This window comes from Alligator mississippiensis, chromosome 4, assembly GCF_030867095.1.
Source record: "Alligator mississippiensis isolate rAllMis1 chromosome 4, rAllMis1, whole genome shotgun sequence".
In the NCBI taxonomy this organism is placed as follows: Eukaryota; Metazoa; Chordata; order Crocodylia; family Alligatoridae; genus Alligator; species Alligator mississippiensis.
Genome location: NC_081827.1, coordinates 98294983 through 98319216, shown reverse-complemented (window position 1 = coordinate 98319216; position 24234 = coordinate 98294983). Strand labels below are relative to the sequence as shown.

The 24234-nt window shown below is 44.0% G+C and overlaps 1 protein-coding gene across 9 annotated transcripts in view; it reads left to right on the top strand.

Moving 5' to 3' along the window:
- Positions 1 to 24234, top strand: part of TNRC6B (trinucleotide repeat containing adaptor 6B) — a 194374-nt gene that overhangs the window by 5674 nt on the left and 164466 nt on the right. For 3 of the 9 annotated variants that reach the window (XM_059726383.1, XM_059726384.1, XM_059726377.1), the window contains exon 2: positions 23218 to 23289. The exons of the other annotated variants lie outside the window; for them this stretch is intronic. The gene's annotated coding sequence lies outside the window, so the exon portion shown is untranslated. The remainder of the gene's footprint in view (positions 1 to 23217; positions 23290 to 24234) is intronic. 9 annotated transcript variants of the gene reach the window in all.

Below are 24234 nucleotides of genomic sequence, written 5' to 3'. Positions count from 1 at the left end.
GTGTTCTGTTAAAGTTTGGTAGCTATTCTTAAATTTGAATCTATTTTGTTAGCGATTCAGCAGCTTCATTCTCCAGGGGGAGTTGGATGCATACCCTTCACTTCTGGTGAGTTGTTGCTGTTGAAACAGTAGCGCTAGCTCTCGTGTGCTCTTGCACGCGCGCTCTCAGGATTCTAATGATATATAATCATTTTTATTTGAAAAGAGTAACACATCATCATTGTCCACCTTCATGGTAATTCTTTTAAGAATACTTTAACAAGTGCAGTGGAACTAATGGAAAGTCTCTGACACTACCAAATGTCACTTTAAAAATAACTAGTGTTGGAGATTAAAATATTTAGGGGTCACCGATTGGAGATTTTGGGGGCTGATACGATAGCCGATTTTAAGGAGGCATATCAGCCGATACCAATCTGATATCCAATACAGCTGCGTGCAGCTGGTAAGGTTGTGCTGGAAGGGGAGGGCGGAGGGAAGGGGCATGGGGGGGAAGATCAAGGCCCCCACAGTGAGTGAGGGAGTGGGGCTGAGGCAGGCACTGCCCAGCTGTGGCAGGACAGGGGATGGGATGGAGCCATGGCTCATCCGGGTGGCATGGGGGGGTGGGAGGAAGGCTCTCGCTGCTGCACGCACCTCAGGATGGCACAGGGAGGGGGATGTGCCCCTGGGTCTGTGTGGGCTGGGCTGCAGCTATGGGCTGGAACTGGCAGTGCCAGGCAGGCAGTGGCGGCAGTGCTGGGAGGGAAGGGCTGCAGCCACCCCAGAAATTGATGTAGCTGCCCCATACCCCCCTCACAGTGCTGCTGCCGCCTGCCCTATACAGATCTGGGGGCATACACTTCTCCCTACCCCATGCCTTTCTGGACAAGCAGCGGGAGCCACCAGATGAGCGGACAAGCCACCAAACAAGTAGGGCACAGCTGCAGGAGCTGCTTCCCCCCCCCCCCCACAAGCCGTGGCTCCATCCCATGCTCCCAACCCCACGCTGGCTGGGCAGCACATGCCCCAGCCGCACACCCTTCTCACCGCAGGGGGCCTTAATATGCCCCCTCCGTCACCCTCCCCTTCCATTACAACAGACTTACCAACTGCACACAGCTCTCCACACTGTCAGCTGTACTCCTCTTTGCCTATGTGCTTCTCTGCAGCTGCGTGCATGCACATGCCATTTATCTGCCAAATTATCGGCCACATCAAGCCGATTTTCAGTATAGACAATTTTCTTTATATCAGTCCTGATCCGATATTGGCCTGATGCACCCCTAAAAATATTTATAGCATGTTTTGCACTCCCATTTAGCAGTTATAAAGATTTATAAACTTTATGCTAAAAAGAGGGGTTGACCTTTGGCTGTTATCAGAAATATTAATATAAAATGTAATATACTCTGGGGTGTGATTTGGAAGAAAATAAGTTTTTCTTTAGTTCTAGTAGCAGAGATAACGAGCACAGAGGTTACAGATCATGATAATAAAATAAGTTTCCAGTGATTGTCTCAAGGTGGTACAATAGCACATGACAGAAGTGATATTCTGGCTGTTGTGACAGACAACCAAATTAATCCATGTTACTGTTTTTCCTCTTCATTCTTGTCAACTTCTCCACAAATTAGTAATAGAAGCTCATTCTTTAGTTCCCTGCATGGGCGGTGTTTGTGTTAGTGAACAAAACGAATGCTACTCTCCGCAGGATATGTGGCTAAACCTTTTTGTTACAGGCCAGTTAATTTGAAATAGGAGTCCTGATACTCTGACAGTGACAGCTGCCCACACAGATAAAGTTGCCAGTAGGTATTTGTTTATGACATGATTGATTCAGTAGTATTCAGGGTCTTTTGCTTTTTTCCCATTGTATTCCACTTTACTGAAAAACTCTCTTGCCTTAAATAGTAAGGTAGATAACTAAACCTCCGTCTAGTGATAAACAAATCATGAAAACATCCTTCATTTGGGTGATCTTGAGAGCAGCAGAAAATATTTGATTACAAGCATTTAGTGGCTCATTCCCTGTATGGGGTAATGGACACGTACAACATCCGAGACGGTTGTCATTTCAAAATACAAAACATTAATTTTTCACGTTGTCCTTCTTACAGTGTGATATCCTTTTACCAATTCACAAAATTTCTCCGATGGTTTGGATGTAGTAGGAGAAGATTCTGTGGATTTTATAGTTTGGGTTTTTTTGAGGCAGGGTTTGTAATCTTGGCTTGGATGAACTCAGTGTTTACAGTGTATTAAACTATGGAGATGACCTTTTTCAGTTTCAGCAAGTTGGTGTGGATTGTATTTCTGGGGATGGCCAGGCTCTAGTCTTGAAATCAAATAACTTGAATATATATCCTGATTTATTTCTCTCATCTAACCCCAAAATACAGTGGATTTTCTCTGCAAAATATGTAAACAAAGTTGTGGTTTTTTTTCTTGGTTTTTTTGTTTGTTTGTTTGGGGGGAGGGGTTGTTCCCCCTGTCCGTTTCCTTACTTGAGTTTTGTTTCACTGTTGAAATGGCTAAAAATAGAAACTGAAAGTAGGTCTTGCTTCATGAGGCTTTTGAGCTGCAAGAAAAATATTCTGGCTAGAGATGAAATGAGAGATACTGAAAAACAGAATGAAAGGTGAATACTTAGAGAAATTAGTCAAAATGAAAGTAGAAAGCGTAAGCACTAAGGTTGAAAGGCAGAGGATCAAAGGCTAAATAAACAGCTTATTAGTTGTTTGAAGGCTAAGAAGTCAAGTTGAAAAATAAGGGGGTTATAAATTTTAGACAGTTTGATATTGGTTTAGGGAAACAATATCAAAATAACATCTTGGAAATCAAAATAACATCTTGTTGGAAAGAGGCTGTAGTTCAAACGAATTATTAGGAAGCAAGTTTCACTTATTCTCATTCTTTTATGTGCATTTACTTCATACAGGTCCATCGCACATACTGTAGTAGAAAACAAAGTACCAAGTTGTTGTTAGCGTCTTGAAGGGTGAAGACTGTCGGAATCTTGATTAGTAAGTAGTCTGTTTCCTGATCCTGCTGGATTCGGAAGCAATGTCAAAGAAAGTAATTTGTGTAGCAATAGGGAATGTCTTTGTCTTTCTAGCTCACAAATTCCAGGTTCACTCTTCTTTCTTAGTAATCACACATAAAGAAACCCTTATTGAATGACTGTTTTCCTGTTTCTGCTTCAAATACCTTGTTTCTGTGTCAAGACTGCTAGATTGGAATCCTTGTTACGTCTCTCCATTCTTAGATAAAATACTAATTATGGCCCCTTTTTGCTTTGTTCCTGTAGGAATGAAACTCGCTCTTAACCCTTTTTTATGTAAGAAAGTTCCACTGGCTTAACAAAAAAGTATTTTTTTTTCTTAATTTAAGCAAGTAAGATACAGGGTTGGGAAGTTCTGTGTAGACACTACTAAGAGTTTTAGGTTGACTCTAAATCAACATAAGAAACTCCTTGAGGGTGTGTCCAGACAAGCTGGAAGGAGTGTTTCCCTAGGGACAAGTAGCAGTGGCATACCTTGTGCCTCTGCTACTTTGTTCTCAGGGAATGCCCTTGCCACAAATGCTGTGGCATATGGTCAGGTCAGGTAGGGGAGGCTGGGGCCAGCAACTGTGCTGGCCCCAGCAGCCTTATCTGGGGTTCTCTAGGAGCTGCAGCCATGGCGCTCCTGCAGCAGGAAGCCTGGCCGGCAGCTGGAGTATGGCTCCAGCTGGTTAGGCTCTGGTTTTGTGCAATGCACGCTGCCGCCAAGTGCGCCACCACGCTTAGTTTTTTTTACCCTGGGATCCCTAAGAGTGTACATACAAGGCTTTGACTTCTTAACTTACTGCTTCAATTTCAGACTCGTGGCACTTTACCATAACTTTCTGTGAATTGAATGGCACCCAGTTTCAAAAACTAATTTATATTGTAATGCTTGCCTCTTTGCAGTGGGGATGGGGGATGGGCCAGAGACAAGTCTGAGCCTAGGCTTGTCTGCTTATCTTCACACTTTCTGATACTTTTCAAAGGATCTAGTGCAGGGGTTGGCAATGTTGCTGGGCAGAGTGTCAAAAACACCTGCAACCTCAACTTACAAGATGTTGGTGAGTTGGGAGCAGATGGCAGGGAAGCTGTGAGTGGCCTAATCCTTGTTGCGAGACTGCAGCGTCAGCCCCTTATGTACCATCTGCCCCAAGGCACATGTGCGAAGCAAAATGCCTGTGCGCCTCACTGGCACCCATGCCGGGGGTTGCCTACCCCTAATCTAGTGTTACTCCAGGGTGTCATAGTGCCCTGGTTGAGAATTATTGCACTAGTACAGCTGTAGTGCAGATATGACCTGAGCTTCACATGGAAAAATGTTTGCACAATGCATCTGGGTGTAGTGATAGACTAGGTACTGTAAAGCAGTTTTCTTAAGCAAAGTATGCTAAGGCCTAATCTATAAGCAGATTTTGTGCCAGCTTAATTTTTTATTAGACATGTCTTTTAATCATACTGGTGTTATACAATCTGAACAGTAGACACTGTTACACTATTTTTAAGGTAACTAATATACCAGTTTAAGCACTTTTATATGGGATTAGCTTGGGGCAGGTAAAGTCCAGCCTGCAGGCCGGATCTGGCCAGCAGTGGACTCCATTTCCTGGCAGCCATGCTGTGATAGTGTGGGGCTGGGGTTTTTGTGGATACTGGCCCCAGCAGCACTGATGGGCAGCAGGGGCTGTGCTGCAGACAGGAGCAGGGTGGGCTCAGCTGTTGCCACCTGTGTGGGGTGAGCAAAGGTGGTGCTGCTGGGAGGGGTGGATGGGGTTGGGGCTAATGGGGAATTTTGGGGTGGTTATAGCCCTCTCCCCAAAATCCCCTCCCCAGCACTGCTCTTGCTGGCAGGGCAGAGAGCAGCTCCAGGGCCGGGCTGGGATCTTATGGTGGTGACAGCGTGGTCCAGAGCCAGGGCAGAGCTGCAATCTGTATGTCCCGGGCAGAGGTGCGCAGGGCTCCTTGCTCTGTCCTGGCTCCTTGTAGCAGTGACAGTATGGTCTGGAGCTGGAGCAGAGCAGCGATCTGCTGCCTGCACATACCTGCCCGAGGCATGCAGGCTGCAGATCGTGGCTCTACCCTGGTTCTCAACCATGCTGTCACTGCTGCAAGATCTCAGGCAAGCTCATGGAAACCCCAGCCTCATGCTATCACAGCCTGGTGACTGCTGGGGTCTCTATGGCAGCTGGCCCCAGCTGCATGGGCAGGGGTTGCTGGGAAATGGAGTCTAACTGCTGGCTGGGTCCACCATTTTGCCCTCCCCAGATTAGCTACTTCACACTAAGATGGTCCATGTAGCAAGTTAGTGCAGAGTAGCTAATACCCTGTGTTTCACCATAGCTCCCTATGCACTAGCTTTCTGGTGTAGATAAGCTCATGTATTTGAAAACCTTTCATGGCTGCTCTTGAATGCCCTAGGACCTTCACAGATAGTCTGCTTCATGTTCCCAGAGAAGCTTGGCAACCTTAGAGCACATTTTAGTTTCTCATTTCCTCATGCAGTTTTTTGTAGATGCTGCTTCAGTACTCAGCAGTTTTATACTCTTGTGACTTAGGTGCTTTCACAATGATACTGTACTTTTCTTTATGATAGAAAGAAAATACGCATTGACTTTCTCTAGCTGTACAGTGAAATGTTATTTCAAATTACTGGGTTGATGTTCACATACAGTCACTTGTTACATTCACGTTAGGGTACCTTAAGTATTATGTTAACTTATCAACATTAATAAGTTAATGTTAATTAACTTATTCTTAATAAGGGGGAGCTGCGGAGGTAATCTTGACGTGATTTGTATAGTCTATGATCCTTAAAGGAAAATGGAGTAGCTCTTTCTTTTTTTTTTTTTTTTTCTTTTTCTCTTTTTTTTTTTTTTGCTTTAGAGTTTAGATTAAGGGGTGGAATTATTTCTGTATGTCTTCAGAAAGCTAGCATTCTCCACTGCAGAATGAATTGCAAAACTGGCTGGAAATCACTTTTAATAAAATTTCTATAATGTATGTTATGCAATTGAAGCTTCAGGACATGGCCAAGTACTCCCTTTATAGTTTTAATTTATCTTTCCTGTAACACCCTGTGGACTTGTCTAAACCGGATTCTTTCAGTTATGTTGGTCCAATTATACCAATATTAGTTAAACATTCTAACACCACCGTGTGGATATGCTCATTCCAGAATAAAAGTGGGTTTCAGTTCAGTTTAAATTACTTCTGATGTAAGAGATGATAAACTGAAAGAAGGCACTGTGTTCTGGGGCAAGTGCCCGCATAGGGAGTTCTACTGATACAACTAACAACAATAATTCTCAGTCCTTTCTGTACAAAGTATTAGTCTAAAATTTAAAATATTTTCTATCAGTTCAGCCCTTTCCTATTTGATTCATGCTTAGCTTTCCACCCGTTTCTCACAGGGCTTGAAATTGACTTCCATTTACTTCCCTGAAAGTAGCTTTAGAGCACTTCTTAGTGGGTCCAAGAGGTCAGTATTCCCATTGCTGATAATCCACAATTTTGGAGAGATGATCATACTGCAAATGAAAATGTTTAAAAGTCTAGAGTTAAGACATAATGGTCTTAAGTATTGGCATATATTCCTTATGTGTCAAATTATCTCTACTTATTTCTGTCTTAAATATTCTTGTGACAAATTCCCTCCCCCTCAGAACAAAGAGCAGGCAAGTAAATGTCTGTACAATCATACTGTTAAAACCTATCATGAGGTTTTAGATAAAATCCAATCCCGGATGATAAAATTAACCATATAAAGAAGAAACAATAACAGAAGCCTGATAAAGTAGAAATCTTCTATTTCCATTGGCATAAGCACAGAAACCTCAGACCGAGACTTAACGTAGATTAGTATATTGTAAAAAAAAAAAAAAACAACCAAAAACCAAACCATTGCACATCAAGAATCCAGTTTTAATTATCTTTTCAAGGTTCACCTGAAAAACCATAATAGCACCAAAGAAGGACACAGATGTATACAATAGGCAGTGATCCTTTGTTTAATGTCTGTTTAAATGGTTGACAGTAATGGTTTAAAATATTAGAGAAATACATTTGAATGGTTTTTGAAGCACAAATTACAAGGGCTTGGAAGCTAGCTGTAAAAGGCATTCTCCATGTTTTTAGGAATAGTTACTTGATTAAAATGTAAATATAATTGCAGGTCAGTATTTGATTATACAGGACTGCTTTTTTTATCAATATGTGTCTGTAACTAACTTACATGCGAAGTAACTATTTATATTACATACGCATGGCAGTATTTCTTTACCCACTGTGCTTTTGTGTCACTGTGTGCCTGCCTTTCCCTTGTCTGCTATTTGGTCAAGGGATAGGCATTGTGCCAAATATGCACACTGGCCATTAAAAATGTGGATGATCCTTATTTTTTTGAGGAGGATGGTAGTAAAAGAAGTAAACAACTGCTTATGAAGGATAGTTTATCAAGATGCAGGCCAGTTGTCATTGGTGTGCAAATACAGATGCAGAAGATGTTTGTGCTTAAAATCAATTACACTGGAAGTCTTGTATTTCTTTCTAAGAAGGCAGTTCTTCCATTATTTTTTCCAGCCATTCCTCTTTGTCCCATTTATGTTTAGGTCCAGTTTCTTTGGTTCTGAGTTTAAATGGATCAATTGCAGCTATCCTTAATAACAATATCAGAGATATACAGGCAGTCCTCGGACTTAAGACACAATTGGTTCCTGAAAACCGCGTCTTAAGTCAAAAAGTTGTAACCTGGAACTAATTTTCTCATATGAAACTGTTATAAATGGGGGATTGGTTTCTGAACCAAGGCCTGATACCCTATTTTCACTAAAATTACCCCACAATTTTGTACTCGATCAATTTTATAGATGAGTAATATAGCTACATTAATGTATTTCTATTGTAAATAGCAATCATTGATTTGGAAAGACTTCTTTGAGGTGACTTTGCTGGACTTTTTGAAGGGCTCTTGGCTGGAGTCTTCTCGGGAGTCTTGGCTGCAGGTTTTTCTGGAGTCTTGTGTGCTTTCTTAAAGAAAATGTCCAAGGAAGTTTGGACTGATGTTCTCCAGGGAGATGAGTGATGCAGCAAACTTGTTTGCTGGCATGGCGTTGCATCGGATCATGCATTGTAAAGTCAAAACTGATGTCAAGTTGAAACGGGTGTCAATTTATAAACGTTGTAAGTGCAAAATGTTGTAAGTCGAGGACTGCCTGTATTGTATTACATAAGCTCTCAAGAATAGAATATGGTGCTGTGATTTAGAATGAAATTTAGAAAAACATATTTTTGAGTCCTATCATGGATAAAAATGTGGTGTTGGATCCTTTCTAAAGTTGCTTATCCATCTTCTGTAGGGAACATAGTGGAAACACACAGGATAAAGACATTTTTAGTTGAACTCTAAGAAGCACCTTGCTCTTACTTTTAAAAAATCCATATTTAGCTATAGTGGAAGAAATATAAGCTAGTCCTATAGATTCAGAGCCTTGCGCGCACTCTCACGCACGCTGTCTCACTCCTTCCTCTCCCCCTTAATACCCAAGAAATAGATTTCATTTGTGTCACAACCCAACATTGTGATTTTCTGTTTGTGTGCGCTTCAGCATCACTAAATTATTTTTCCCGCTGAATTGCAGCTTCCTTGCACGGTGGAGTTCTCTGCTGCAAAGGAGAACCCCGGTGCAACGGAGTATTCCCGCCAAAATTTGTAGCTTTCTTTGCATGGTGCATTTATTTTGCATCTAGGAAATGCATGGTGCAAGGAGTTCCCACCATTTGTATGAGGATTCGTGCCACATTATTGGCCGATTCTAAATTATGCGCACGTGGCGGCTAGCAATTGGCTTGCTAGCTGTATAAAGAGCTTGAGTGGTTTCCGCCCAAGTTGGAGGACTCCACGAACACCAAGAGCAGGAATTGGAGAACTCACCAGGAGGAGGAGACTTCGCGCTGTGTGAAGATCTCTAAGCGCTGTGGATCCTTACGGACCCAACGCATTTCTTAAGAAGGCAACAGAGGTCTAAACAGCCTCTGGCCTCTCCCCGTCGCCGAGCGCAATCCTAGACGTATCCCTTTTCCTGTATACTAAATATTCGAACCCACGGAGCTTTAACAACTCCATGGGAGGGAACCGGACCGAACCCACGGAGCTTCAGCGACTCAAGGGGAAAGAAATTACCGAACCCGCAGAGCTTCACAACTCCGGGGCTAGAACGAATTTGTTGTAGTCCCCCAACGAGGATTTAAGCGGAGCTGCGCCTGGATGCTGACGAGCCTACACCACTACCACCACTGGTGTAAGTAAACAATCTTTGAATCAACCACTAAGCGTCCTTGACTAATTCTAGTTCGCCCCCCAGTCTTCTCCGGCCCCGCGTGCCCGGGCTGCTGGCCACAGCCCGGGTGCGCAAAGACGGGCCCGGCTCGCCCCCGGCCCGCACAATTTGTAGTAGTAACTTAACTAGTAACAACTTGGCTTTCTTTTTTTTTAAAAAAAGCAGTGACGACAAACAACAAAACTTTAATGCTTTTGAAACTGAAATATAAAGTGTAATTTCATGGGAAAAGGTGTACATTTGGTGGAAAGGGACCTTATTTGATTTGTTGACATCTTAGGTTCTGCCACTTGGAAAATATTGGCAAAAAGCTTATTTTCTTCTCCTAAACACTTTTACTATCAACCTAATCACTTAAGTATAGATTCCTTCACCCTAAAATCATGAATTTAGTATAGTAAGTTTGCTTTCTGGTACTTAAGCATATGGGATGCACATGCTTCAAGTTATCAAGGTTTTCCTCTACAGCTGTGCAGGCTAGACTTTTTTTTTTTTAACAAAAGCAGAGGATTCCGTACATAATTCCAGGTACTGTGACTTTAAGAAAAAACACTTAAAATCACAGGGTATACAATAAAATCGCAAGAGTTGGCATCATAGCTAAATTATTCAAAGTAATGGCCCTCTCTTTTTTTCTACTTCCTCTCGTGCATGTGCACATTTTAATAACTGAGCAGTCTGCAGCCTTTGCAGTCTCCTTTTGCAGATAGATTTGAAAGGACTTGGGGGAGGGGGGGTGAAAATATACTTCATCCTATATTTTGGTACCCTGCCTTGCCCCAGTCTTTTGTTTGCTTCCATCCGCCCCCACCCATGAGGGTAGGCCTGCCTCTCCCATTGTGACTGCTCTGCCACGACTTGAATGCTGTTGCCCAGAGCCACCAGTCCTGTGACCTTACTCACCAGCTCCAGGAGTTTAGGAGGAGCAGGGAGCTGTTCCACAGCTGCCTGAAATACAGGGGCAGTTAGTGCAGGGGTTGTGCTTTTCTGGTAAGCTCATTCCCTTGCTTCTCCCATGCTCCTGGAGCTGTTGGGAGGAGCTGCAGGGAGCACTGCCAGGACACAGGGGCAGGCACAGGAAGCCTGGCATGCCTACCTCTTCTAAGGGTTCCGGTGCTGTGGGACCTTTCTGAGGAACTGTAACACTGTGGCTGAGAATCGCTGTTCTGTTTGCTCACTTCTAAAATGCGTGACAGAGTGCTGGAAAATATGCTGCAAGGAACAGTGATAGTAGCCCAGTGACATGTGTATAATAATATAATGGGTATCTTCTGTCTTTTTAACTTCTGTGCTGTCCATTATTGGATAAATGCAATCACTGAATGTTACTTTATGAATGATTAACTGTAAAAAAGTTAACCTTGGTAATATCTAAAGTATGAGCATCTCATTTAGTTGAGTAAGATAGATAATAGGGTTGCTCAGTTCAAAGAAGAAATTGAGTGGCCATAAAAATATAATAAGGTTACTTCAACTGTACAGAAATACGGACTGGTGTAATTATGCAGGTACAAACCCACAACATGCACCTCTACACCAGTGCAAAGTGGAGTTTATATTGATGAAGTGTAATTTCTAGGAGCACACTGATAGAGATTTTTTGGGACCATACTGATGGCCAATTTTAAAGGAACCATATTGACTGATACCAATCTGATTCCAATATGCAGCCGGGCAGCATGGAGACCAGCATCAGGCTGCTAAGTCTGGTGTTGGGGAAGGGAAGAGGTGTGAGGGGGGCAGATTGAGGTCCCTGTGGTGAGGGAGGGAGTAGAGCTGGGGCAGGCGCTCCTTAGCTGGGGTGGGGCAGAGCACAGGACAGAGTCGTGAGCTGCTCATCCAGGGGGCAGCTCCTGACGTTGCACGCACCCTGGGAGGGCATGGGGGGAGGCGTGTGCCCCCAGATCCGTGGGATGAGGGTAGGCTGCAGCTGGAGTGGTGCCAGGCTCTTCCAGGGGGGGAGGGGAGGGTTAGGCCAGGCTGCACTTGGGGTGGGCAGCAGTGGTGTTGGGGGTGGGGGCTGCAGCCACCCCAAAATTCACTGTAGTCCCCCTCCCAGTGCTGCTGCCCATCCCAAGCGTAGCCCAGTTCAGCCTCCCCTCCCCCCCACCTCCCCCCAGCCAGGAAGAGCCTGGCACTGCCCCAGCCCTCAGCGACATCCCACCCCGCCCCACACATCTGGGAGCACATGTCCCCTATGCCCTCCCAGGGTGTGCACAGCAGCAGGAGACCCTCTGCACCCCCCCAGACAAGCCATTCACAGCTCTGTCCTGTACCCCTCCCTGACTGAGCAGCACCTGCCCCACTCCCTCCCCCACCATGGGGGCCTCGATCTGCCACCCCCACACCGCTTTCCTCTCTCTGCCCTTCCCCCACAACAGACTTACCAGCCAGATGCTGCTCTCCAAACTGCTGGGTTGTGCTCCTGGCCGTGTACATGCTGTGGATGTGAGCATGCATGGGACATTTATCAGCCACATTATCGGCCCCATCAGGCAAAAAAAGCCAATTTCCAGTACTATCAGTTTCCCCTATATTGGCACCAGTACGATATGGGACCAACGTATTGGTGCACATCTAGTGATTTCTTGTTTTTAGATTGAAGCCTGACTTTATACACAAGTTTCACTTGTTGTTTAGCTAAAGTGCTAGGATGTACCTGTTTAGTTAAATTGAAGCTGCACTGTTACAGCAGTTCAGCTTGCCTTGGTTTAGAGTGCTGTATTTAGAAGGGGAGATTCAGTTGATTATGAGGTTGCATTTAAATCCAGATGATTTAAATACTGTTTAAAGAACTTGTTTTGTTTTTAAAGTGGATTAAGACTTTGCAAATCTTACCCTCAAGTTGCAGTAGTACAGTTTTTTTTTTTTAGTTTTAGTGATGGAGCATCAGAAGTGGCTGAAAGATTCAAATGTCTTGGTTTTTGGGACCCAGTTCAAAGGAGTCTGATTTTTTCAGAAAGTGCGCAGCAGTGCTGCTCTGAATATTAGCCCCCTTTGCAAAGTATCTCAGTTGTTAGATATCTGACCTTCAAAGCATGCAAAACAAGTATTTTGTTTCTGTAAACTTTGGCTTGAATTGCAAGTAATTTTTTAATGATTCTGCTAGTAAGACATTATTCTTGAATATTATAAAACTACTATATGCAAAAAACAAAAAGGATGAAAATTAAGCCTGTGATCCTGCAAACACTTAAGTGGGAGTGAAATTGTGTGTATATACTCAGTTTTGAGCAACTGAAGTGTTACTACAATATAACCTCATAAATCGGGCAGTGGCGCGGGGTGGTAGATGGCAGCTGCCATGTACAGGCTTCCGTCTCCGTTGCTCTGGGACTGGCCGTCACTACTCCCTGATGTGCTGGATTTTTGAGAATTCCAGGTTTTTTTTATATCTGGATTTATGAGGTTTTACTGTATTCATAAAAGTTTGTAATGTCAGAGACTAAGATAGTGCTTTTAATGCTAACTTTCAGTGACTTCAGGTTTTTTTTTTAAATCACTTCAAAACAAATTTGATTACGGGTTGATTAGGAAAAGTTATTTATACTTTTGATAGTTTAAGAAAGATATTGTAAAATTCTTTATAGGCAATCAAAACCTTTAAATAACTCCCCCGGCCACCCCCCCACTAGCTAAAGTTAGACTGGTAAACACAGACCTAGGCCTGTGAGTGATGCAAGAGTGCGGGGCACATCAGTGTCAAGCTGTAAATCTTGTTGAAGGAATATAACTGGTAGGAGTGTGGGTTATGCAAAGTATTAAAGCTTTCTTAACTCATGGAAGTTCAGTGTATTAGAAGCAGGTGTTGATTGCAGATATAGCATGGGCTATTTGCTTACCAGATTTATCCCTTTTGCTTCTGTTCATGGTAATGAAACTGAGGCCCTGGACCTTATTTGTGTCGGCATAGATGAGTATTTTAAGTATGAAATATCTTAATAGAGAAATATCTCTGTATAAAATCTGAAACTTTAAAGATTATGAAGCTATTAAAGAAAATGTCAGACATTCATTTTAGTACGTTTTTATTATCAAATAAAGTAAATTAGCACTATGTAGATTAAAAAAAGCCTGGATTTAAAAGCAATTGTTTTAGTTTCCAGTTTGTACATCCTGGATGTTAGTGTCCATGCATAAGAATGAACTGAAAGTTTAAAATTGCATGCTTCAGGGCTTGTCTGCATGCAGAACTTTAAGCTATACCAGTGTAAACCATGCTGGTCACTTCTGCAGTATGACTGCCTTATGGGTTTCCACATTGCTGTACTTACACTGGTGTACATTTCCATAATGTGGAGATGGTTTTAAAAAAATCAGTAAAGGGCAAACTTACGAAGACAGGGGAATGGACAAGAAATTGAAACACAATATGTTTAAATCCAGTAACACTATTTAATGAGTTCTTCAGTGCGTTCTGTACAGGATATTTCAAAATGTATAGGTGTTGTTTAAAAATCTGCTTGCTTGATGGTAATTAGTCTCTCTTAATGAAAATGACATCCTTAAGTGTACATTTAAAAAAAACAAACAACAACCCTCCCCTTTTTTTCTCTGAGCCAGTGTTTATTTGCTGCCTTACCAAATTCAGCTTAACTGTTGTTGAATAGTAGGTGTGTGCGAAGCGGGCCCTGTTCGATTCGGATTCTGCCCAAATCGGGGACAGTGATTTGATTCGGATCACTGTCCTTAATTCGATTTGGCCGAATCTGAAGATTCGATGCTGATTCAGAGAATCAGCGCTTCAGACATAGGCACAGCTTTTTAAAAATTTTTTCTATATCCCTTGAGGTAGCAGGCGTGGCTCGTAATCGCTGCGATGCTGGGCACAGGGAGTGTGCCACAGGAATGTGTGGGGGCAGTGGGGGGCAGCCCTCCACATGCTCGGTGATGAACCCAGAAGCGGACTGGATGTACTTCCAGGTCTGATGCGGGGGGGGGGGGGGGCCTGCACCCCACCAGCTCAGCAATCAGCTGCAGGGGGACCCCAGGTGCTGCCCCCCCCCCCCCCCCCCCCCCCCGACCCAGGAGGCACCAGTCACTGAGCCAGAAGAGCATGACACACCTCCCTCATGCTCCCCGGCGGACCCGGAAGTGGACTGGAAGTGCTTCTGGTCCAATTCCAGGACTGCTGCTGAACGTGCTATGGAGCCCCCCATGCTTCTGTTGGACACTCTGTGCCCCAGCATCACAGAGATCACGAGCCCCTTGCTACTTAGCTTTAAATGTTTTTTCTTCATACCTGTCTCTGCCTGAATGTTTCTGAATCTCTCTGAATCAATTTTGGAGGGTTCTGATTTGATTTGGAGAGATTAAAGGGTCCTCTGATTCATTTTGGAGATTTGGCCACTGAATCTGACCAACTCTATGACGAATCAAATGAGAGACTGAAGCTTCTTGCAGCCCTACTGAATACCAAAGCATTGATAAGCAGGGACCGTGGTTTTTCTCTGCCTAAAAATCCCAAATTCTCTGATTTGAGGGGTTTAAAAAAACCCCAAAAACAAAATCTGCATTTTTCTGTGATTTTTAAAATGAAACGCTGCTATGTGCGTGCATATCAGTTGAATGCAGTGTTTTATTGATATATTTACGATTGTAAAGCAATTTGGAAGCCTACCAGTGCCTCAGTCATTATAATAAAATAAATTCTACATACCTATATATTTTGTCAGGGTTTTTCTGGGTTTTTTTTAGTCATGCAAAATCAAAGCTCCCCCTGCCACCTTTGCTTACCAGGACACTAGTCCAGCTGCTGCTGTCCCCCTGCTGCTGCTTTGTGGCACTGAGCAACCCTGATGTGCCAGGGCCATGCCCCTACCATTGCTCCTCACTCCCAGCCCACAGTCCCCTGCCTTCCTTTACCCTCTGGGGTCATGGCGGTGCCCCTCACTCCCAACTTGTACTCCCCTGTCCCCCGCCCTCTGGGCCATGCTGGTGCCCTTCACTCCCAACCTTGCACCCCGTGCTCCCCAACGCCTGCCAGAAGGGCCAGAGTGCAGCGGCTGCAGTAGCTCTGACTCGTGTGGGCAGTGGCGGAGTGAGTACAGTCCTGGCATAGGTTGGAGGGAGGTAGAGGGCAGGCCTGTGGCACCCTGGGGTTCACATGCTGTGCCAGGTGGCCTGGCCATGTCCCCACGCCAGGCAGTGTCTATTGGCTGCCCTTCCCTGTGAGCATGGCCTCTGGCCCAGGTACTGCTGGCTCAGCCATGCAGCTCCCCACTGCTCTTGAAGGGCCCCCCACCCCCTTTTCCCCACTGGAGGAGCAGGTGATCCCAAGCCTGGCACTCAGACACTTTTTCCCTCAGCACTGGCAGACACCCAACTCTGTGCTGTTTCCCTCCCCCCAAGCCCAAGCCTCCTCACACACTCGCATGACAGTCCCCAAGCCCTGGCTCTCCATCCCCTCCCCCATAGACTTACCTTTACCTGCATTCAGCTGCTGGGGCCTCTCCCACCTGGCTGTATGGTGGCAGTGTCTGTGTGTGCGCACACATGCATGTAGCACCCCTTGCCTCTAATTGCCCACCTTCCCCAGCCCTAAGCAGTTCCTTGCAGCTGGAAGGCTGCCAGCCTGCAAGGGGAAACCTGCAGTTTCCCAGTTTTCTCCTTTTTAAAAAAGAAAATCTACATTTTTCCACAGCAAGTGGAAAACCCAGATCCCTACTGATAAGCATGCTCCAGGAGGAGCATGTGACTTCTGGGTAAAAAAAAAAAAAAAAAAAAAAAAAATCCTAATCCTGAATTGCCCTCTATAAGAATTTTAACTTTTTTTGTTTGTTTGTTTTATTACTGGAGTGATCAATAGTGAAATAATTAATAATATTAATACTCATTTTTTCTATACATTTCAGGCCATAGTGGTTTTGTCACTAACAGTTTGGGAGCAGAAATGGCATTAGGAACAGTATGAAAAAGTCTTTGATTGGAGAACCAGGCAGGATGCATGATCTTACCACAGCTAAGAAAGTGAAAACTGAACAAAAGAGCAGGGCTTTGATTTTATTTACATTTCACTAAGTTTAGGAGCTAGAATTGTGGTGAAAGGAGGTCTCTGTTTTAGAGACCTCTATTTAAGGGAAAAAGTGTGCTTGTGTTTCAATTTCTAATTATACTAAAATATTGCCTAGCAGTCCTAGTCATGGGAGATGCTTCCTGCCCCAAAGAGTTTACAAGGCATGAAACGGATAGTTATCAACAAACTATGATGAAATTACTTTCTAGCGTGCTAACTAAAATAACCTGAGTAGCCTGTCCTCTTGTCAAGTATTTTGAGCCTAGTTTAACTGATCTATGATTTCTCAGTTAATAAAGTTGACTCCCATATCCCATCAGTCTCCACTGCCCACTTGTTATATTTCAAACAAACACCTCTCAGTTTTAGTCAGGGAAACATAGTAAACATCCACAAAGCCACTTCATGATTGGGCTTAAAATCCATCAGAATTGCCCTTTATTACAAGAAGCCCTTGTGTTCTTCTACTTCTGAATGTGGAGTCAAAGGGAATTATGCCTTTGAAGTGACACCTGATTTGCTGAGCTTCTCTTTAGTAAAGGAAAGCTGAAAACCTTTGTGGTATTTTTCTGCTTGAGTTGAATAATCCGTACAATTTCATTCGAGATGCACCGATATATCGGTCGCGTGTCGGATCAGCACCAGTAACAGGAAAATTAACGTTATTGTCAGTTGGCTTTTTTTGGCTGATGATGTCACCAATAAGTGCCGTGTGCATACCTGCAGCTGTACCGCGCGCACAGCCAGGAAAGCACCTCAGCAGCTTGGAGAGCAGTGTCCTGCCAGTAAGTCTGTTGGGGAGAAGGGCAGGGCAGATCAAGGCCCCCACAGTGAGGGAGGAAGTGGGGAAGGGTGTGTGGGGCTGAATGTGACCCCAGGAGCAGGATGCAGCCATTTAGGGCCGGGAAGGGGGAGCAGCTCCCCACCACTGTCCGCACCCCCGGAGGAGGCATGAGGGTCATGTCCCCCCCTGGATTTGTGTACAGGGCAAGGGCAGGCTGCAGGCTTGGGGCCAGGGTCTGCACTGTGCTGACCTCTTCCCAGGAGGGGGGCTGTGCTCGGGGTGTGTGGGAGTGAGGCGGGCTCAGCTGTTCTGGGAGGGGTGGCTATGATGGGGCTACAGGGAATTTTGGCATAACTATAGCCCCCCAAGCCCACCCAACATTGCCCCTGCTCTGGGCACTGTGCTCTGCTGCCTTTTCCTCGGGAGCCCTGGTGCCCCAAGCAGGGTTGGTACTAGGGGTGCCTGGGGCGCTATGGCCACCGAAAATTCCCTGTAGACACCTGTCTCACGCAGCCCCGGTTCAGTCTGCCACCAGAGAGAAGCTGGTGCAGCCCACCCTTGCCCTGCGCACAAATCTGGGGGGCACATGCACCTCCTTCCTCCCTGCCCCCCCCCCCCATCCCCCAGAAATTGCTGCTTGCATCTCCATCCCACTCCTAGCCCTGGGTCACATTCACCACCCTGGCTGGGGAGCACCTGCTCCTGTCCCACTCCCTCCCTCACTGTGTGGGGGGACTCGGTCTGCTCCTTCCCTCCCACATATGCAGCTCAGCAGCATCCTGCTTGTAAGTCTTCCTGTAAATTGGCTATCAGACTGGTATCGGCCAATATGGCTGGTTAATTAATCAGCTATCGGTATCGGCTAAGAAAATCTTTAATTTTCATACTGGTAGTTTGTGAAAATGGTTCCAAGAGATATGATTTAAGTGCCAGCATCTTTTTTGTATGGATTAGTGACCCAGTTGTTTTTCTTCTGTAGTGCTCTAGTACAGTGTTTCTCAACCAGTGGGACACGAAGGTCGTGTAGGTGGGACTTCAATTCATTGCCCGATTGAAGTGCAAACAACTGTTTTTGTTTGTTTCTTTTCAAATAAATGAATCAACAGATATCTCAAACAGTGCAATTTTGTGGGGTTTTGTTTTTATCATGGTGGGACCAGGGTTTTTTAACAAAATGGTTGGTGGGATGTAAGGTGCAAAAGGTTGAGAACTGCTGCTCTAGTAGATCCCCCTAGTAGTATTAACTTTTTACATCTGAAGCCTTATTTATCCTAGATTTTTTTGGTGTTGAAAATGGCTCTCTCCTGTCTACATTACCATTTAAACCATGTTCAGTACTAGTTCAGGAAATGTAAATGAGATTTATAAAAGTTCACATTGAATGAAACTATAAATAGTTGATGCTGTAATTCAGTTACAAACCCTTAAACGACACCACGATATGTTATGCTATCTCAGATTTAAAGTTGCTGTAGAAACTGAGGCAGGGCGTTTTGCAGAAATTAGCTAATGTCAAATATAGTTTTCTCCTGGGTTCCATGAGAGGAGGATTTTTCTCTCTCTCTCATTCTGACTGTTTGTTTGTTTGAAGCCTGGTATTTTTCCTTGCTTCCTTCCTTTGGCAGCAGGTGGGTGAACCAGGAATCCTATCTCCTTCCTGCTGATTTGAGAAACAAGGGAGTTTTAACCAATGGACGGGGGTGAGGGGCTCAAATTTCTTCATTAAAACACCTAGAAGAGAGTATTTCCCTCTCTTTCCCAACCAGAAAGGACCAAAGCGAAGTCCCTTCTTTTCTATTCAGACATGTGACAGCAAGATGAGGCAAAGCCAAGAAGGCTTTCATGATTAGGTCTGGCTTGTGCAAATTTTAAAACGAAGGCTTGATATTATGCTAATCTACTGGAACTACGAATCATGGCAACAAGAACTAGACAATATCTGGGAAAACATCATGTTTCTTATGGCATTTTAAAACTATAAATGAGTTTGAGCCACCTTTTCAGTATGCTAATCAGAGAGGTGACATTTTTCTGTGGTTGTCAGCAGTTGGTTGTGTGACATTGTCTTTAGGCAGCCTGAGGCCTGTTAAGCAGAGAGCATGCTCACAGTTGCTTTGTCGGAGTTATTCCAGCACATGAGTCAGAACTGGGATTCAAGCTAAATCCCTGCTGTCAAGCATTTTACCCATTGAGTAGTGAGACAGTTGAACCACAATGGCAGCAGACCCCCTTCCACTGATATACTTCTAGCAGAGATGGGACGCAGTCTTCATACAATCAGAATGTTTTTAGTTAACGCCAGATGCTGAGAAGAAAACGCTTCAGGTTGACGGACAGTTCCTTGACGGACAGTAGTTTATCACTGGATCATGTTGCATGTTAACTATAAGCAGTAGCTAAACAACATGATACAGTGGACTTAAAAACCTACCACCTGTTCATTCTTACTTTTGCAATAAACCCTTTTGTACAAAGCTTAATCTGCTAGAACTGGAACAGTTTCACTGAATTGTAATGTTCAAGTTGCCTGTTGTGTTTCCCATCTGCTTTGAACTCTCTTAATTATTACAATATGCAACCAATATTTTACCAAAGTAGATGTATTTTTGTCCTGGTCATGGTATAGGTAGTAAATTCCAAATTATTTGAAATGAATGTTGTGATTAGTTAAGTGATGATAAAGCAATGTTCTTCCTTCCATAGAATAAATACCCATAAAAATCGGCATTTTCTGCTGTCCTCTCATTCCGCTAAAGTAATGACCCAACCTCCCTCACAGTCATTGTCTGCTCCAGGGGTGGCCAACATGTCATAAATGGTACAGGCAGTCTGTGGCATGCAGCAGACTAAAAATGGCACGTGCAGCCCAGGGTAGATAGGACAGGGAGCAGAACAGTAGATTGGGCAGGAGAAGGGATCAGAGTGGCATTCAGGAAGGGTGCAAAAAAGTTTGTGGCATATCAGTCAAAAAAAAAGTTGCCCCCCTACTGGTCTATTCCTTTTATTTTTGCACAGCTGGAGTCCTGCAGGGTTTGGGGAAGGAGGGGGTATGCGAGGGTACATAAACAGAGGTACCTGTTGCAAGTATGGAACTCTTTTTTTTTTTCTTTGTGCATAAGTGAGGAAAGAAGTGCAAGGACTTAAATTTAATATTAAGTCTATGAAAAACTAACTTTTATAAGTCTTTGTGTTATACAGACTGGTCTGCTTTGTAGCTTTCCTAACCAAGTCAACTGAATTGCTTTTACTGTATTGGGAAAAGTCCTAAGAGAATGAATGTTTTGGGATTACATTGTAGATGCAGAGTTTTAATCCAGTAGCCCAGGATCAAGCACCTATTATGTTAATGATGAGAGGTTGAGTGCTTTCTTACTCTCTTGCTTCAAGCTGTCATATGTTGGATCTGATCTTTTGCTTCTTGCTACATACTGAGAGGACAGAGTACTTCATGTGTGCTCCCTTCATGAGGGGGAGCGTGCATTTCCCTGGGGGCAAATAGCAGCGGCAGAATATGTGCCACTGCTGCTTGTCTCCAGGAAATGCCCACGCACATGTGCTCTGGTGTGCAGCACGTTGTCTTAGGTGGGGTAGGGGAGGCTGGGGCCAGCACCTGGGCTGGCCTCAGCAGCCTTACCTGGGGTCCTGGGGGCTGCAGCCGTGGAAATCTAGCAGCAGGGAGCCTGGCTTGGAGCTGGAGTGTGGCTCTGGCTGGCCAGGCTACTGCCACCATGTGTGCCACTCCACTTTTTTTTCAGGCATGGTTTTTTTGTTTTGTTTTGTTTTGTTTTACACTGGGATTTCCTGATTGCAAACTCGCCCCCTGCAAATTAGAGAATGAGAATGCGTGCATGTGGTGTGCGGTGCCGCATTGTACATGTACACTTGTCTGGACATGCTCCTTAGGGTTTAATCATGGGGGGAGGGGGGAGGATGCAGATTGCTCAGCAAGGCAGAAAATACTGCAGTCCCTCTCCTGCCAAAGTAGTGACGCTTCTTTTTCTTGTATCTTCCTCTAGGCTGTGTAGCCACCAACTTCTCACTCAGGTGACTTACCCTAGCATCATCCTTGCTTTCATGGGGCAAGTAGAACTACAATGTTGTTTTGATTGTATCATAAGGTTGTATATGGAACCTCTTACCTTTTTCCCCAATCTGTAGGTGCTAGTTGTTTATAGATGCTGACTTTCCATCTGTGCCAGAACTTCTATCAAGTCTTTCATCAAAATTGCTCTAGATGGTGGTTTGTCCAATTAATCCAGATTGCTTTTACTAGATTCTAGTCTTGCAAACCACTTTTCTAGCACCATTGGTCAAATTCAGGGCTGTCTTCTAGACCTTTGTTAGCATAGTAAAAACAGGAGAGAGAAAACAGCAAACCTCTGATTTTTATTTTATATAATTAGATGAGAGAGATCCATGCACCTTCATGCTTGTGAAAGCCAATAGGGAATACAGGGTTGACTACTTGCAGTCAGGCTTTTACTCTGATACGGGACAGAAATTGTATTAATCTTGCTGGATGGCTATCATTAGACAAAAGATGGAAGTCAGCCTTGCAGGCTGATACTGAGATGTTTGTCCGCCTTTAATAGTGTTTACCATTGGGTGCTGGTGACTTGATTACACTACTTGCTTTTTTTTTAAAGTGGTTTTATGTTGATCCTCCCTGACCTGATCCAGAGAATTGTGCTGGAGGATGGTTTCTGAACATTTTCAGTAGAAAAGCAAGCCCTTTCAAACCCGATAGAGGGCACTTTGTGCCAAAAGCTTGCCTAACCGTTCTTCCAGCCATACAGTTGGTCCAATTAAAGATATCACCAAAAAAACCTGCCATTTCTTGCATATTTCCTGGACCACCCATTCTCTAAATTTACTACATTTTCAGTAGATGCACTCAGAGATGTAGTTTTTGCTCAGTGTATGTGAAATTTGTGGAGGAGACTTAAGACAGGAGGGAATATAGAGCTTATTTCCTGTATTCCTTTCATCATTTGCCTGCTTTCTTAGTGCCTGTCAGAAACAGGGCCCTAGATGAGGCTTTCTTCAGATAAAATGTACATGATTGCTGGCTAGGAGAAGCATTATTAAATAGTAGTACTAGCACTAGTAAGTTCTCTGGTTCTTGCTCATTTGAATGTAGGCATTCTCTGGTTATGAAAGTCATCAGTGCTTTTGAGTTTTATTAGACTCCCCTCTGGCCCTGGATTCCCAGGTTGTAGTGATAGTTAGAAATGCATTAGCTAGCATAAAGTTTATCCATCAGGTCTGGCCTTTTGTTAGCTTTGATTTCCTGGTCTTGGTGTCTTTGGGGGAGGAAACATTACATGCCATGAGGGGGGTCACAGAGTTTGGAGTTCCCTAATTTTGGGAAAATGGTTTCTTGGCTAAATGTCTGTAAGCACTTTGCACAATTTATGGTGATGGGTCACTTATGAAGAATAACTTGCTTGGGACAGGGAGAGCAAGTTGAAGTGGGATGACAGTGGTAAAAAGGAACCGTATTCCCATGTTAAGCAAACAAAACAGAATAGAATAAGGAGGTGGCCCAGCTTGCCTCCTGTTATAGCCAAGTTTTTATCCAGGCCAGGTCTATTCACTGTTAGTGGCCTGAGGCTGTATGTTGCATGTGCAGGCCTTCTGCCATTCTGCCAGCACTCCACTACACAGGGGCCCCCTCAAGCCATGAGCTTCCTTGGTTGTACCACATTGCCCCTAGGGGTAGGGGCAGCAAATGGAAACCAGAGGAGAGATGGGGAGCTCAGACCCTGACAGCAGCAGCAGCCAGGGTAGTGAGGGGGCAGCACCCATGCAAGGAGCCTGCAGACTGCAAATTTAACCTCTTTCAGGCTGCATGAAGCCCAAGAGTTCCGAGTTGGACAGTTCTGGTCTACACTATGGCTTTTACTCGTTAAATTGCTAAAACTTTTAAAAACTGCTTTGCAATGGAGGGATTGTTGTATGGCTTCAGAGAAAGTTGCCTTTCATTTTGTATTCATTTTGATGTAGTAGTGATGATAACCACAGCTGATTTTTATATATCAATTGTGTTTACTTTTTTCAGGGTTTGTTTTTGCACTGAATGTAGCCAGGACGAATCCTTGGGGGCTCTAGCAGCCCTAGGAAACTGTCAAAGGTAAAAATTATCCAAAGCTCAACAAATGCATTGTACTTGAAGGATGGAGAGGTGAATGAACTGGTGCTAACCTTTAATTGACTGGCAAAGCAATGCTGTTTCAGTTTATTTCCTGTGGTTTTGGGTGTAAGAGTTTTGTAATTGCTTAATTGGTTTAATGCCTATCTGATTAAAGACAATATGCATTGTGACCTTTTTTTGATAACCAGTTCAATTTCCACAAGGTTACAAAACTTCTAGAAACAATGAATACTTAATCCCAGCTGATACTGCAGGTATATACTGCACTTCCTTTATTTTCTAGCATCTTTCGCAATATCCTTCAAGTTCATATTTAATATGAGAGTAATTCTCTCCTTTTTCCTTATATTAAAGAACATTGAAATCCTCTTGCCAATTCATGAGATGTCAGAGCAGAGTTTTATAACGCTTTGTTTTATAATGCCTTGGTCCTTTGTTCATGTTGTTCCCTTAATACTGTTTTTGCCCATATAAGGTAGACTAAATTAACTGTTATAACATGATTTGGACAGTTGGTTTTTTTGTTTTTTGTTTTTTTTAACTAGATAACTGAACATGGCTGAAGTTGAGCGCCACTGCCCTAGACTTCTGGCATGCAGATCCATGTAATTTGGCCTGTGGGCTTCCCCATGGGTTGAAGTTTGGTGGCGGGAGAGCAGTGGCAGCATTAATTGCTGTTCCTTTGCCAAATTTCCTGGCCTAAGGGTAGCTCTGTGGGCTGGATGATATGGTTCTGAGCACTGGATTTGGTGTGTGAGGTCAGGTCAGTGGGCAAGCTGACCCTGTACTGGATCAGGCCCCATGCCACTCATTCAGCTTGTGGGTCTGCACAACTGTTCTAGGGTCCTATTTTGCACTTCAGGCTGCAGATTTCAGCATGTGGTTATAGATCTAGGCATAGATGAGTTCGTGCCTCATGCACAA